Consider the following 15,528-nt stretch of genomic DNA (forward strand, 5'->3'; position numbering starts at 1 on the left):
CCCCAAAATCCCCTCCTTTGACTTCCATGTCTCCATAAAAGTTTTGGTCTAAATCCCCATTTTAAATTGACTTTGCAATTAACCAAAAACACCACAGTTAATACAAATATTTTTTTTATTTTACTGAAGTAACTTCAACCCAATTACTTCAACTTTTTGAACACATCTGATATAAGCAACAATTTATGGATCACATAATGAGATTCACATTCAATAAATAAACATGTTATGCAATTTACACTGGATGTTCAAAGTACAAATCTAGCATCCACTGATCATCCATGACTATGGTGGTCATCTTAAATAAATTTCTTGCACATCATTTGCCAGTTACAATGCCAGTTAAAGTTGCATTGCCAGTTACATTCCTTAATCACAACACCGAGTTATCCTGGGTAGAACAGGGAGTGGTTGCCTTTCAAAGTAAGCATGCACGTACATGTTACAGTATACACCAGTCACATAGATATCTTGATACCGACTTGGTTTGTTAGATATGGACGTGTTGGATATGTCTGATTTTCTCTGATGGACCATCACCCATCGTGGTCCACTCTAGATCTCAGTTCAGTGGTCACCAACCCTTGTCCTGGAGAGATATAGGGTGTACAGTGCAGGTGTTTGTGCCAACCCAGCGCTAACACGTGATTATTCAACTAATCATTAATACCTTGACTGGCTGAATTGGGGAAGGGGCTTTAGGGTTGATTTAGGATTGAAAGTCTTTTATCCACTATGAGATGGAAAACCGTTTTGACTTGATGTGTTTGGAAACGAAGGAAGAAGCAATATCTCTGTAAGGCGTGTCTGAGTTGGAGCGCGTGGAGGCGATGATGCACAGCCTCCGGAAGTGAGGCGAGCGCAGGAGCAGATTGTGTCCAAGTCCCACACAACTGGAGGTCAACCAGTAGCAGAGTCATAGACTAGAGAAGAATGAGGAGGGCAAAAGGATAGTGTGTCAGTCTTTGGCATTCAGCATAGACAAATAAGCAGGGTTTAATTCCATACATAAAATAAAATTCAACTGGAAACGAGGTTCATATGGGTAGCCCCTCAGAATCATATCTGAAAAAGCATACCAAACATCACCCTACTAGAATAGATCTAACTAAACCAAAGGTCAGGAATAGCCTCCGATTTTTTCAGTCTTCCTTGGAGGATTTCATGGGCCTACTCTCACGTGGACCTGAGTTTTGGGTTTCTCTTTGGCAGATCGGTTTCTTATGTAACGATCATGGTGCTCCAAAGGAAGACAACAAAATTACACTCCAGATTATCGAGACAGATGGGGGGGGGGCTTGGGAAAGAGCGAGAGAAGGCTTTCAAAACCAGAGAAGGCTATTCAGGGACAAGCAGGGTTTGTCTGTCGCAACATCTGTCGAACTATAAAATGTACAGTGTGTGGTGTGTGTGTGTGTGTGGTGTGTGTGTGTGTGTGTGTGTGGTGTGTGTGTGTGTGTGTGTGTGTGTGTGTGTGTGTGTGTGTGTGTGGTGTGTGTGTGTGTGTGTTTGTGTGTCTTCCATATAAGAGAGATGTCCTGTGCATGGGTCTGTGGACTTAGTGGAATTGTCACTAAAGTCGGGGAGAAAACATCCTCAGTGTGTTTTCAGCTATTAGCATTTAGGTGGGCTTCTAAATAAAGTGTTCCTCTCATGCATCCTTATGTAATGTGATGGATGGATAGGCACACAGAGGCAATTGGAGTTATGGAGACAGAAGTGTGGCTGAAGTATTTTGTTTCAGAGCTAGTGGGAGGGTGTTAACATAGGGCTGGCTAGGGAAATGTGCTAGCTGTCTGTTAATCTACAGGGGAAAGTGATGTGGCATGTTTAATAGCTTTTGTGATGAAATGATGTTGAAGGCTAAAATGTTTCTGGTTTGTGGTTGCGTGTGCAGACAAGCATGCAGACACGCATGTGCATACATGCAGATATATGGACACGCACGCATGAGCACGGATGGACACACAAAGCATCATCACCAGAGAGATCCCTCTGACAAAGTTGGTTACATACTTCTGGAACCTGGATGCTTCTGTCCTCCGCAGAGAAAATACTGGACAACACAGAAACCAGACGTAATAAGGTCAACGTCTCAATGTTCTCATTCCTAGTGGGAAATACATTCTGTATTTTCATGGGTCATTGAAGGATGCAGAATGACCAAATTAAAATCCAAAACAGATGTATCAATCACATGCAATAAATCTTAACCAGGGCGCCAGGTAGCCTAGCGGTTAAGAGCGTTGAGACAGTAACCGAAAGGTCGCTGATTTGAGTCCCTGAACTGACTAGTTGAAAAGTCTGTCCTTGAGCAAGGTACTGAACCCTAATTGCTCCTGTAAGTCGCTCTGGATGAGAGCGTCTGCTAAAATGTAAATATAAAAATGTTTTTGCAACCCTGCTCATATTTCTATCCTTTGCAAACGTATCACAGTAGATCATCTTTAACAGTATGTTCTGTCCTAGCCTACGTTTTTGTATTTTGTTAGACAAAAACATGACACTCCACCCCTGAAATCTATTGTGAGTTTAACACAGATCTTGCTGAAAGCACAACAGGTGAGGAGTTTCATCTTGTAAAAAAAAAAAAAGGGGGGGTGGGTCTGAATACTGGGTGGATCAAAGCTCTCCTCTAAAATGTTTCCTTATTGTGTGTCTAATGGAGCTGCTGCTCAAGCCAGGGTGTGTGAGTTAGACCAGGGCCTCACCTCTGTGGGACAGGTTGACTACGCCCAGGGAGACAAGTGGAGTCATACAACGTCAGGTTGAAGAACCATAGAGCGCCCCCTACTGTCAGCTCTGTCTGCAACACTGAAATAAATACAGTATTAATCAATTAATATTTTAAATATTCCATAGTCAGAATAAAGCAGTACAAATGTGATTATGTCTCTTGTAGAAGATACAACAGCCTTGATTGTGAATTGATTAAGTAGGTGAGTGAGTGTGGAGGTTTACCAGTGGCGTGATCAGACACCCCCAGGCTCAGGATCTGCAGGGCCAGGGAGAGTCACACCCACATGGGAAGCTGCACCCATACCAGCAGGCTGGCCTTGAAGGGGTGGCAATTATCCCCCGCATACAGCTCAGACACTATTCTCTTCAGGTTCTTCTTGAATTGGTATCTAATGGGACACGAATGATTTTTTAAGGAAGTTACATTTAGTTAAATCAAATCAAATCAAATTTATTTATATAGCCCTTCTTACATCAGCTGATATCACAAAGTGCTGTACAGAAACCCAGCCTAAAACCCCAAACAGCAAGCAATGCAGGTGTAGAAGCATGGTGGTTAGGAAAAACTCCCTAGAAAGGCCAAAACCAAGGAAGAAACCTAGAGAGGAACCAGCCTATGAGGGGTGGCCAGTCCTCTTCTGGCTGTGCCGGGTGGAGATTATAACAGCACATGGCCTAGATGTTCAAATGTTCATAAATGACCAGCATTGTCAAATAATAATAATCATAGTAGTTGTCGAGGGTGCAACAAGTCAGTAACACAAGAGTAAGTGTCAGTTGGCTTTTTCATAGCCGATCTTTGAGAGTATCTCTACCGCTCCTGCTGTCTCTAGAGAGTTGAAAACAGCAGGTCTGGGACAGGTAGCACGTCCGGTGAATAGGTCAGGGTTCCAGCAGGTCTGGGACAACAGGTATGGGACAGGTAGCACGTCCGGTGAACAGGTCAGGGTTCCATAGCTGCAGGCAGAACAGTTGGAACTGGAGCAGCAGCACGGCCAGGTGAACTGGGGACAGCAAGGAGTCATCAAGCCAGGTAGTCCTGAGGCATGGTCCTAGGGCTCAGGTCCTCTGAGAGAGAGAAAGAAAGAAAGAGAAAGAGAGAATTAGAGAGAGCATATTTAAATTCACACAGGACACCGGAAAAGACAAGAGAAATACTCCAGATGTGACAGACTGACCCTAGCCCCCCGACACATAAACTACTGCAGCATAAATACTGGAGGCTGAGACAGGAGGGGTCAGGAGACACTGTGGCCCCATCCGATGAAACCCCCGGACAGGGCCAAACAGGTAGGATATAACCCCACCCACTTTGCCAAAGCACAGCCTCCACACCACTGGAGGGATATCTCCAACCACCAACATACCATCCTGGGACAAGGCCGAGTATAGCCCACAAAGATCTCCGCCACGCCACAGCCCAAGGGGGGGCGCCAACCCAGACAGGAAGACCACGTCAGTGACTCAACCCACTCAAGTGACGCACCCCTCCCAGGGACGGCATGGAAGAACACCAGTAAGCCAGTGACTCAGCCCCCGTAATGGGGGTAGAGGCAGAGAATCCCAGTGGAAAGAGGGGAAACCGGCCAGGCAGAGACAGCAAGGGCGGTTCGTTGCTCCAGCCTTTCCGTTCACCTTCACACCCCTGGGCCAGACTACACTTAATCATAGGACCTACTGAAGAGATATGTCTTCAGTAAAGACTTAAAGGTTGAGACTGAGTCTGCGTCTCTCACATGGGTAGGCAGACTATTCCATAAAAATTGAGCTCTATAGGAGAAAGCCCTGCCTCCAGCTGTTTGCTTAGAAATTCTAGAAACAATTAGGAGGCCCGCGTCTTGTGACCGTAGCGTACGTGTAGGTATGTACGGAAGGACCAAATTGGAAAGATAGGTAGGAGCAAGCCCATGTAATGCTTTGTAGGTTAGCAGTAAAACCTTGAAATCAGCCCTTGCCTTAACAGGAAGCCAGTGTAGGGAGGCTAGCACTGGAGTAATATGATACATTTTTTTGGTTCTAGTCAGGATTCTAGCAGCCGTATTTAGCACTAACTGAAGTTTATTTAGTGCTTTATCCGGGTAGCCGGAAAGTAGAGCATTGCAGTAGTCCAACCTAGAAGTAACAAAGGCATGGATTAATTTTTCTGCGTCATTTTTGGACAGAAAGTTTCTGATTTTTGCAATGTTACGTAGATGGAAAAAAGCTGTCCTTGAAAAGAGAGATCAGGGTCCAGAGTAACGCCGAGGTCCTTCACAGTTTTATTTGAGACGACTGTACAACCATCCAGATTAATTGTCAGATTCAACAAAAGACCTCTTTGTTTCTTGGGACCTAGAACAAGCATCTGTTTTGTCTGAGTTTAAGAGTAGAAAGTTTGCAGCCATCCACTTCCTTATGTCTGAGACCCAGGCTTCTAGCGAGGGCAATTTTGGGGCTTCACCATGTTTCATTGAAATGTACAGCTGTGTGTCATCCGCATAGCAGTGAAATTTAACATTATGTTTTCGAATGACATCCCCAAGAGGTAAAATATATAGTGAAAACAATAGTGGTCCTAAAACGGAACCTTGAGGAACACCGAAATTTACAGTTGATTTGTCAGAGGACAAACCATTCACAGAGACAAACTGATATATTTCCGACAGATAAGACCTAAACCAGGCCAGAACTTGTCCATGTAGACCAATTTGGATTTCCAATCTCTCCAAAAGAATGTGGTGATCGATGGTATCAAAAGCAGCACTAAGATCTAGGAGCACGAGGACAGACGCAGAACCTCGTTCTGACGTCATTAAAAGGTAATTTACCACCTTCACAAGTGCAGGCTCAGTGCTATGATGGGGTCTAAAACCAGACTGAAGCGTTTCGTGTACATTGTTTGTCTTCAGGAAGGCAGTGAGTTGCTGCGCAACAGCTTTTTCAATTTTTTTTGGAGAGGAATGGAAGATTCGATATAGGCTGATAGTTTTTTATCATTTCTGGGTCAAGATTTGGCTTTTTCAAGAGAGGCTTTATTACTGCCACTTTTAGTGAGTTTGGTACACATCCGGTGGATAGAGAGCCGTTTATTATGTTCAACATAGGAGGGCCAAGCACAGAAAGCAGCTCTTTCAGTAGTTTAGTTGGAATAGGGTCCAGTATGCAGCTTGAAGGTTTAGAGGCCATGATTATTTTCATCACTGTGTCAAGAGATATAGTACTAAAACACTTTAGTGTCTCCCTTGATCCTAGGTCCTGGCAGGGTTGTGCAGACTCAGGACAACGGAGCTTTGGAGGAATACGCAGATTTAAAGAGGAGTCGTCCGTAATTTGCTTTCTAATGATCATGATCTTTTCCTCAAAGAAGTTCATGAATTCATCACTGCTGAAGTGAGAGCCATCCTCTCCTGGGGAATGCTGCTTTTTAGTTAACTTTGCGACAGTATCAAAAAGAAATTTCGGATTGTTCTTATTTTCCTCAATTAAGTTGGAAAAATAGGATGATCGAGCAGCAGTGAAGGCTCTTCGATACTGCATGGTACTGTCTTTCCAAGCTAGTCGGAAGACTTCCAGTTTGGTGTGGCGCCATTTCCGTTCCAATTTTCTGGAAGCTTGCTTCAGAGCTCGTGTATTTTCTGTATACCAGGGAGCTAGTTTCTTATGGCAAATGTTTTTAGTTTTTAGGGGTGCAACTGCATCTAGGGTATTGCGCAAGGTTAAATTGAGTTCCTCGGTTAGGTGGTTAACTGATTTTTGTCCTCTGACGTCCTTGAGTAGGCAGAGGGAGTCTGGAAGGGCATCAAGGAATCTTTGGGTTGTCTGAGAATTAATAGCACGACTTTTAATGCTTCTTGGTTGGGATCTGAGCAGATTATTTGTTGCGATTGCGAACGTAATAAAATGGTGGTCCGATAGTCCAGGATTATGAGGAAAAACATTAAGATCCACAACATTTATTCCATGGGACAAAACTAGGTCCAGAGTATGACTGTGGCAGTGAGTAGGTCCAGAGACATGTTGGACAAAACCCACTGAGTCGATGATGGCTCCGAAAGCCTTTTGGAGTGGGTCTGTGGACTTTTCCATGTGAATATTAAAGTCACCAAAAATTAGAACATTATCTGCGATGACTACAAGGTCCGATAGGAATTCAGGGAACTCAGTGAGGAACGCTGCATATGCCCAGGAGGCCTGTAAACAGTAGCTATAAAAAGTGATTGAGTAGGCTGCATAGATTTCATGACTAGAAGCTCAAAAGACGAAAAAGTTGTTGTTGTTTTTTTGGGGGGAAATTTAAATTTGCTATCATAAATGTTAGCAACACCTCCGCCTTTGCGGGATGCGCGGGGGATATGGTCACTAGTGTAACCAGGGGGTGAGGCCTCATTTAACACAGTAAATTCATCAGGCTTAAGCCATGTTTCAGTCAGGCCAATCACATCAAGATTATGATCAGTGATTAGTTCATTGACTATAACTGCCTTTGAAGTGAGGGATCTAACATTAAGTAGTCCTATTTTGAGATGTGAGGTATCACAATCTCTTTCAATAATGGCAGGAATGGAGGAGGTCTTTATACTAGTGAGATTGCTAAAGCGAACACCGCCATCTTTAATTTTGCCCAACCTAGATCGAGGCACAGACACGGTCTCAATGGGGATAGCTGAGCTGACTACACTGACTGTGCTAGTGGCAGACTCCACTAAGCTGGCAGGCTGGCTAACAGCCTGCTGCCTGGCCTGCACCCTATTTCATTGTGGAGCTAGAGGAGTTAGAGCCCTGTCTATGTTCGTAGATAAGATGAGAGCACCCCTCCAGCTAGGATGGAGTCCGTCACTCCTCAACAGGCCAGGCTTGGTCCTGTTTGTGGGTGAGTCCCAGAAAGAGGGCCAATTATCTACAAATTCTATCTTTTGGGAGGGGCAGAAAACAGTTTTCAACCAGCGATTGAGTTGTGAGACTCTGCTGTAGAGCTCATCACTCCCCCTAACTGGGAGGGGGCCAGAGACAATTAATCGATGCCGACACATCTTTCAAGCAGATTTACACGCTGAAGCTATGTTGCGCTTGGTGACCTCTGACTGTTTCATCCTAACATCGTTGGTGCCGACGTGGATAACAATATCTCTATACTCTCTACACTCGCCAGTTTTAGCTTTAGCCAGCACCGTCTTTAGATTAGCCTTAACGTTGGTAGCCCTGCCCCCTGGTAAACAGTGTATGATCGCTGGATGATTAGTTTTTAGTCTAATACTGCGGGTAATGGAGTCGCCAATGACTAGGGTTTTCAATTTGTCAGAGCTAATGGTGAGAGGCTTCGGCGTCTCACCATTTACAAGTAACTACTTGTAAAACCTCATAGCTGACATGGAAACCTGATACAGTGTAATGTATCAGTTGAACAACAAGGACCTTCTTCATAGAAGTTAAGTTGTATTTCATAACTAACCAGATCTATACTGAACAAAAATATAAACGCAACACGTAAAGTTTTGGTCCCATATTTTGTGCACAAATGTGTTTACATCCCTGTTAGTGAGCATTTTCTCCTTTGCCAAGATAGTCCATCCACCTGACAGGTGTAGCATAACAAGAAGCTGATTAAACAGCATGATCATTACACAGGTGCATCTTGTGCTAGGGACAATAAAAGGTCACTTTAAAATGTGCAGTTTTGTCACATAACACAATGCCACAGATGTCTCAAGTTTTAAGGGAGCGTGCAATTGGCATGCTGAGTGCAGGAATGTACACCAGAGCTGTTGGCAGAGAATTTAATGTTAATTTCTCTACCATAAACCACCTCCAACATCATTTTAGAGAATTTGTCAATATGGCCAACTGGCCTCACAACCGCAGACCACGTGTAACCACGCCAGCCCAGGACCTCCACATCCGGCTTCTGGACCTCCATATCCGCACATTGGCCAAGTCAATGTGTGGTTGTAAAGGTTAGTCGAGGTAATTGAGGTAATATGTACATGTAGGTAGTAAGTGACTAAGCAGAGATAATAAACGGCCAGTAGCAGCATCGTAAAAAAGGGGGTCAATGCAAATAGTCTAGATAGCCATTTGATTGACTGTTTAGCAGTCTTATGGCTTGGGGGTAGAAGCTGTTAAGGAGCCTTTTGGACCTAGACTTAGCGCTCCACACTGCCAGGTCTCTGACCTCCCTATGGGCTGTCTCATCGTTGTCGGTGATCAGGCCTACCACCGTTGTGTCGTCTGCAAACTTAATGATGGTGTTGGAGGCTTGCATGGCCACCCAGTCGTGGGAGTACAGCAGGGGACTAAGCACTCACCCCTGAGGGGCAACTGTGTTGAGGATCGGCGTGGCAGATGTGTTGTTGCCTACCCTTACCACCTGGGGGCAGCCCATCAGAAAGTCCTGTATCCAGTTGCAGATGGAGGTGTTTAGTCCCAGAGTCCTTAGCTTAGTAAGAAGCTTTGAGGGCACTATGGTGTTGAATGCTGAGCTGTAGTCAGCGAACAGCATTCTCACATAGGTGTTCCTTTTGTCCAGGTGGGAAAGGGCAGTGTGGAGAGAAATAGATAATGCATCATCTGTGGATCTGTTGGGGCGATATGTGAATTGTAGTGGGTCTAGGGTTTCTGGGATGATAGTGTTGATTAAGCCACGACCAGCCTTTCAAAGCACATCATGGCTACCCTATAGGCAAGTTACCTTGGCTTTCTTGGGCACAGGGACTATGTAGGTATTACAGACTAAGCCAGGGAGAGGTTGAAAATGTCAGTGAAGACTCTTGTCAGTTGGTCAGCACATGCTCTGAGTACGCGTCTTGGAAATCCATCTGGCCCTGCCAGATATTTAAAGGTCTTACTCACATCGGCTACATAGAGCGTGATCACACAGTTGTCCAGAATAGCTGGTACTCTCATGCATGGTTCAGTATTGCTTGCCTCGAAATGAGCATAGAAAGCATTTAGCTCATCTGGTAGTCAGAGCCGGTGTAGTAAGATTCAATCTTAGTCCTGTATTTACACTTTGCCTGTTTGATGGTTCATTTGTTGGGGCATAGTGGGATTTCTTATAAGCGTCCAGATTAGTGTCCCGCTCCTTGAAATCGGCAGCTCTAGCCTTTAGCTCAGTGCGGATGTTGCCTGTTATCCATGGCTTCTGTTTGCGATATGTACATATGGTTACTGTGGGGACGACGTCATTGATGCACTTATTGATGAAGCCGGTGACTAATGTGGAATACTCACCAATGCTATCGGATGAATACCGGAACATATTCCAGTCTGGGCTAGCAAAACAGTACTGTAGCTAAGCATCTGCATCATCTGACCACTTCCGTACTGAGCGAGGCAGTGCGTTCTATTTCTGTTGATATGTATAGACTAGAGTCTTGAGGTTGGCGCCAAGCTCCCAGAGGCAGCCCTCCAGGAGCCTGGGTCAAAGGTAATTTCTTTACCGGCAGTGTTTTTCCATCCAGCCCTTTTCACTTGGCTTGCACTGAGATCTCGTAGCGCAACCTCTTAGCCAGCTCCGCTATCTCCACTTTCAGGTCTTCAACTTAGCTGGAGGCAAAGAGAAGCACGGGGGTTAGCTTTGATTCAACATAGACTCCCCCTGCAGCCAAAAGTTATAAAATTACACTGCACACATTAGTAACCCAAAATTGGACATAGGTCGTAGAGTGAATCAGGGTAGCCAAGTAGCCTGGTCAGAAGGGAGCACTCTCTCTGAGTTATGACAACGAAACGTTCAACCCGACTGCTCCTTTTTTTAATCAAGTTCTCAAAGTCCTCCAAGAGTCAGGGACCTTGATGTATTACAGCCAAATATTAAAGTAAAAATGCTGTTTTCCTCATGATGACTCATGAAGGTCATTCACAGACATGAGTAGAATAGAATGCTTGTGTGTGTGTGTGTGTGTGTGTGTGTGTGTGTGTGTGTGTGTGTGTGTGTGTGTGTGTGTGTGTGTGTGTGTGTGTGTGTGTGTGTGTGTGTGTGTCAGGCCTGTGAGAGGGGGGAGCGATATGCTGACCCTTGTTCTCACACAGTGGGGGAGAGAGCAGCACTGGGGAGGGGAGGAAAAGGAGTAAGTGGAGGCAGGAAAAAAACGACATCCCACAGCTGAGGAAGGATGGAGGAGTGGGAAAGAATGCTTAATAAGGCCAAGCGCTCAGCAACGTTTGCACCAGTCACAGCATTGGCTGACTTTAAAATGCCTGTCATAGTTCCCCAGAATGTGTGTAAGCATCTTGATCTTCCTGGGATGTTTCAATAACAGACAAAACGATGGGAGACGAGGGAGTTTGAACAACTGTCTCATGTGTTCCCTCTGGTGGAAGAGTGGGCAGCAGAGAACATCTCCCCGTTGTGATGATATCATGTTTCACTTGTTTAAGATAACAATATGGATGAGCACTTCTTTCCTGATAAAATCTGATGTGGTTGTTTGGATACTGTACATTTACATTTTAAATTGTTTAGCAAATAATACATTACACCAGGGGTGTACCTCAATAGTCTAAAGTAGCTTCCTACTCGTATCTCTTCTCCTTCAACTGCATCCATCTGTGTTCACAAAATAGGTGAAACCACTTGGCGATGCTTCCTGGATATTTGCTTTCACCTGTGCAAATTAAGGAAATTATTTTTTTTATTTTTTTTATTTCACCTTTATTTAACCAGATGAGGATTTAATAAGATGAGGATGGATGCTACTTGACTTTAGACTATGGAGATTCACCCCAGAGCTTCTCAAGCTCAACTCTGACCCTGTTGAGACTAGTGTGTGCACCAACAAGGGCTGAAAAAACACACTGTATAATAGGATGCTTGGTTCTTGATGCAACACAGGCCTTTGTGAGGATGACCACCTTATAGTCTCCCAGTGGCAGTGTTACGACTGTCCTCAGGGGAACGGTGGTACAGACGGTACTGGCCCACCATGGTAGACCTGTGTTCTGATGGATTTGTCTCAGTAGCTGCTCAGTCAGATGGACAGGAGTAGAGTCTGCTATGCTCTCATACCGGCCTCTACGGCTGGTTGTAGATACTGGTCTACCGGGCTGAAACATAAAGTTTATTTGACAACTTTAGGGTGGAGGCAGAATAATGTGGCCACCCTAAGAGGGATGTGGTTGCGGTGTGTTGTGTGGTGGTCACAGGCAAAGGGAGCGTGGGAGATGCTTCGAATAGGAGGTCTGGATGAGAGGTGGTTGATTTGATGTAATGTTTTTTATTTAAACTTTATTTAACAAGGCAAGTCAGTTAAAAACAAATTCTTATTTACAATGAAGGCCTACCCCAGCCAAACCCTAACGACGCTGGGCCAATTGTGCGCTGCCATATGGGACTCCCAATCATGGCCGGTTGTGATACAGCCTGAAATTAAACCAGGGTCTGTAGGACACCTCTAGCACTGAGATGCTGTGCCTTAGACCGCTACGCCACTCGAGAGCCCCAAGTGCTTGCTAATCTTCTGCGGCAGTATTGTGACAAATCTTTAAGAGGAGAAGACCATTTTTATGAGAAGTAGGCTTCATTTGTGAATGGGCTAAATAAGTTGCACAGTAATATAGAAACCAACAGTCACCATTGGCACATTTGTATATAACCTATTGCCTGTGTAGCTAGCTAGGTAGTCTGGTAAATCAGACTGTGATACCAGCTTTCCAGGTTTTTGCAGTGCTTTGTTTCAGGCTGTGTTACCAGAAAGCTGGTAGCTGTCTGATTGATCAGCTTACCTAGTTAGCTACACGGGCAACAAGGTCACTGGACATTGGAACATAAAACATATGTTTTTGCACTTTGCAGCAACTTTCCCATTACTTTAGAAGAATAGGAACCACCTAAGAAAGCTGTTGCAAACGAGCAGCAGCAAGGTTATCTTACAACTAAAACCTGGCTGTGTAGCTTAGCTACTAGTACATCATGTATTGCACATGAGCTAGCTATCTCATGCAGTTTGGATAAAGTTGTGCATTCTCACCTTCATTCCAAATGCAGAAACTAATATTGAAATGAATTAAATCCGCAATCTGTACATTACAATCCAGCAAGTTAAATCAACGAGCCAATAGGATCTCACTCTGCCAACCACCTTGCTTGTTCTGCCAACTATGATTAATTTGCTCCCGTTGGAAACGACAGATTCTGTCTGGTCTATCTTGGGTTAGTTATACAAATATTTGATTATAGCATCTGCAACAACATGGCCAGCGCCATTGAGGCTATCTCAATTTAAGTCTATTTTTTTCTTCTCCCTACCAATCTCAGGGTGGACACTCTGCCACAGGGCCACTGATTTGCTGGTACTGTTAAAGTAGCTGTAATAGTAGCAGTGTCACAAGTGTAGAGAGGAGTAGGCAGTCACAGGTGTAGAACTACTGAATTTATTAAAGCGCCATATATAAAAGCGGGACGAAACCCAAAGTGCAAAATAATAAAGTACTCAGGAAATAGTAGGAGAGATTCCTCTCAGGAAAACAAGCAACATTTACAATGACAGAGGGAGTATATATACAGTGATAGAGTGGGGTTTGGAACCAGGTGTGTGTAATGATGACGAGACATGTACGGGGTTGATGAGTGAAGGGCATTTGCCCACAGCAGGTTCAGCAGCAGCTAGAAGGCCGGCGCCGCCGAACGTCTGAGCTGGACAGGAGGGGGAGCCAAAGCGAGGCTGGTGTGACATTCAGTAGTAGTAGTGCAGAATGCCCTAAGTCAATACTGTAGTAGGAGGAAAGTAAGCTGGGAAAGTAGGAAAGGGATGTAGGAAAGGAAGCTAGGGAAGGAAAGGGAGTAAGGAAAGGAGGAAATGAAGCTAAGAAAGGAAGAAATTGATCTAGGAAAGGAGGAGAGGAAAGGTATCTAGGGAAGGAAAGGGAGCAAGGAAAAAAGAAAGGAAGCTATAATAGGAGGAAAGGAAAGAGAATTAGGAAATTATTGGAGGAAAGAGAGCTAGCATAGCAAAGGAGGAAAGGAAGATAACGATTAAGGAAAAGATGCTAGGAAACGAGGAAAGGAAATTTAGCTTGGAAATTATATGAGGAAAGGGAATCACAAATGTCATCTGTGGAGTCACAAATGTTTTCATATTCAGAAAAACATATTTGACCACTTGTGTTTGCAAAGTATAAAATATGTTTGTAAAAATGTGAAGGGTTAGCCAGAAAACCCCTTTTTTTATTTGCTTATCATCATTTGTTTTGAGAGTGGTAACATTTATCTAGCCAAGTCCCTTAGCTTTTTATCCAAACTGTAGTAGGGTCGCTGATTTGTTATTGTTTGAATTGCAAATTGCCAGTCAAACTGCGCACAGATAATGACCTGACCTGTGTCAGTTTATACAGTCAATTATACAATCATACAATAAATTTGACTTTGTTTTTATGAATCTAACTATACTGAACAAAAATATGAACACAATATGCAACAATTTCAACAATTTTACTGAGTTACAGTTCATATAAGGAAATCAGTCAATTGAAATAGATTTATTAGGCCCTAATCTATCGATTTCACATGGCTGGGCAGCGGCACAGCCATGGGTGGGCCTGGGGAGCCTCCTGGGGAGACTCCTGGTATACTCCTGGATGGTCTGAGACAATCCCGCAGGTGAAGAAGCCGGATGTCCTGGGCTGGCGTGGTTACACGTGGTCTGCAGTTGTGAGGCCGATTGGACGTACTGACAAATTCTCTAAAACGACGTTGGAGGTGGTTTATGGTAGAGAAATTAACATGAAATTCTCTGGCAACAACTCTGTTGTACATTTCTGCAGTCAGCATGCCAATTGCAAGCTCCCTCAAAACTTGAGACATCTGTGGCATTGTGTTATGTGACAAAACAGCACATTTTAAAGTGGCCTTTTATTGTCCCCAGCACAAGGTGCACCTGTGTCATGATCATGCTGTTTAATCAGCTTCTTGATATGCCACACCTGTCAGGTGGATGGATTGTCTTGGAAAAGGAGAAATGCTCACTAACAGGGATGTAAATAAATGTGTGGACAAAATCTGTGAGAAATAAGCGTTTTGTGCCTATGAAACATTTCTGGGATCTTTTATTTCAGCTCATGAAACATAGGACCAACACTTTACATGTTGCATTTATATATTTAACAACATAATGATAATCATTTATTTGAATGGTAAATCTCTATTGATAAACTGGGTAAATCAACCAAGATATAGCCTAGGCGTATTCATAATTCAGGTGAATGCATATTCAATAGTGTTAGTGAGCTTGTTTTGGCTGATATCATGAGGCTACAGATGACAAACAATCTGTTTCCCTTCCATTTGGGACTTATTTTATTATACTGATCAACAACATTTGCATAAAAAGACACAATCTCGTCTTTTATGAAAGTGCACGCTGTCTCTTTAAGACCTAATGAAGTCATTCACACACGGGATGGAGACAGTTTTTTTTATTTTTACTGTATTTTTTACAGTCTATGCCTGGAACATGGTGTCTGACAGTGAAAGTGATAAGAATTGTAACGGATGTATATTTCCAGGGTTGGGGTCGATGAGGAGATGGAAGAAAGTAGGTTACAAGTTTGAATCCGATAAAGCTAGCAACAATGAGGGAGACAATGTGTCGAGGAAGATTGGTGTCGAGTTCATAAGAATGAGCTGTACTCCAGTAGCTCTGGAGATGAACTAGAAGAGGAGGATGAATTACCTGAGGTGGCAGGTGTAGTGAAGGTCTCAGAGTCCGAGCCTCGCCCCGATGGTCATGATAAAGATGATTTTGGTAGAGTAGGAGTGCCATTTTTGGAGAAAGTGGACCGCTGCCTTTTGGCTGACACGTGGGTTCAGATTGGGTG

General features: G+C 43.9%; 1 pseudogene; it reads right to left on the reverse strand.

Moving 5' to 3' along the window:
• Positions 1 to 733: 733 nt before the first annotated feature.
• On the reverse strand, positions 734 to 11,769 carry LOC106604604 (cytochrome c oxidase assembly protein COX18, mitochondrial-like; annotated as a pseudogene).
• Positions 11,770 to 15,528: the final 3,759 nt, after the last annotated feature.

Source organism: Salmo salar, chromosome 05, assembly GCF_965601325.2.
Source record: "Salmo salar chromosome 05, fSalSal1, whole genome shotgun sequence".
Taxonomy (NCBI): Eukaryota; Metazoa; Chordata; class Actinopteri; order Salmoniformes; family Salmonidae; genus Salmo; species Salmo salar.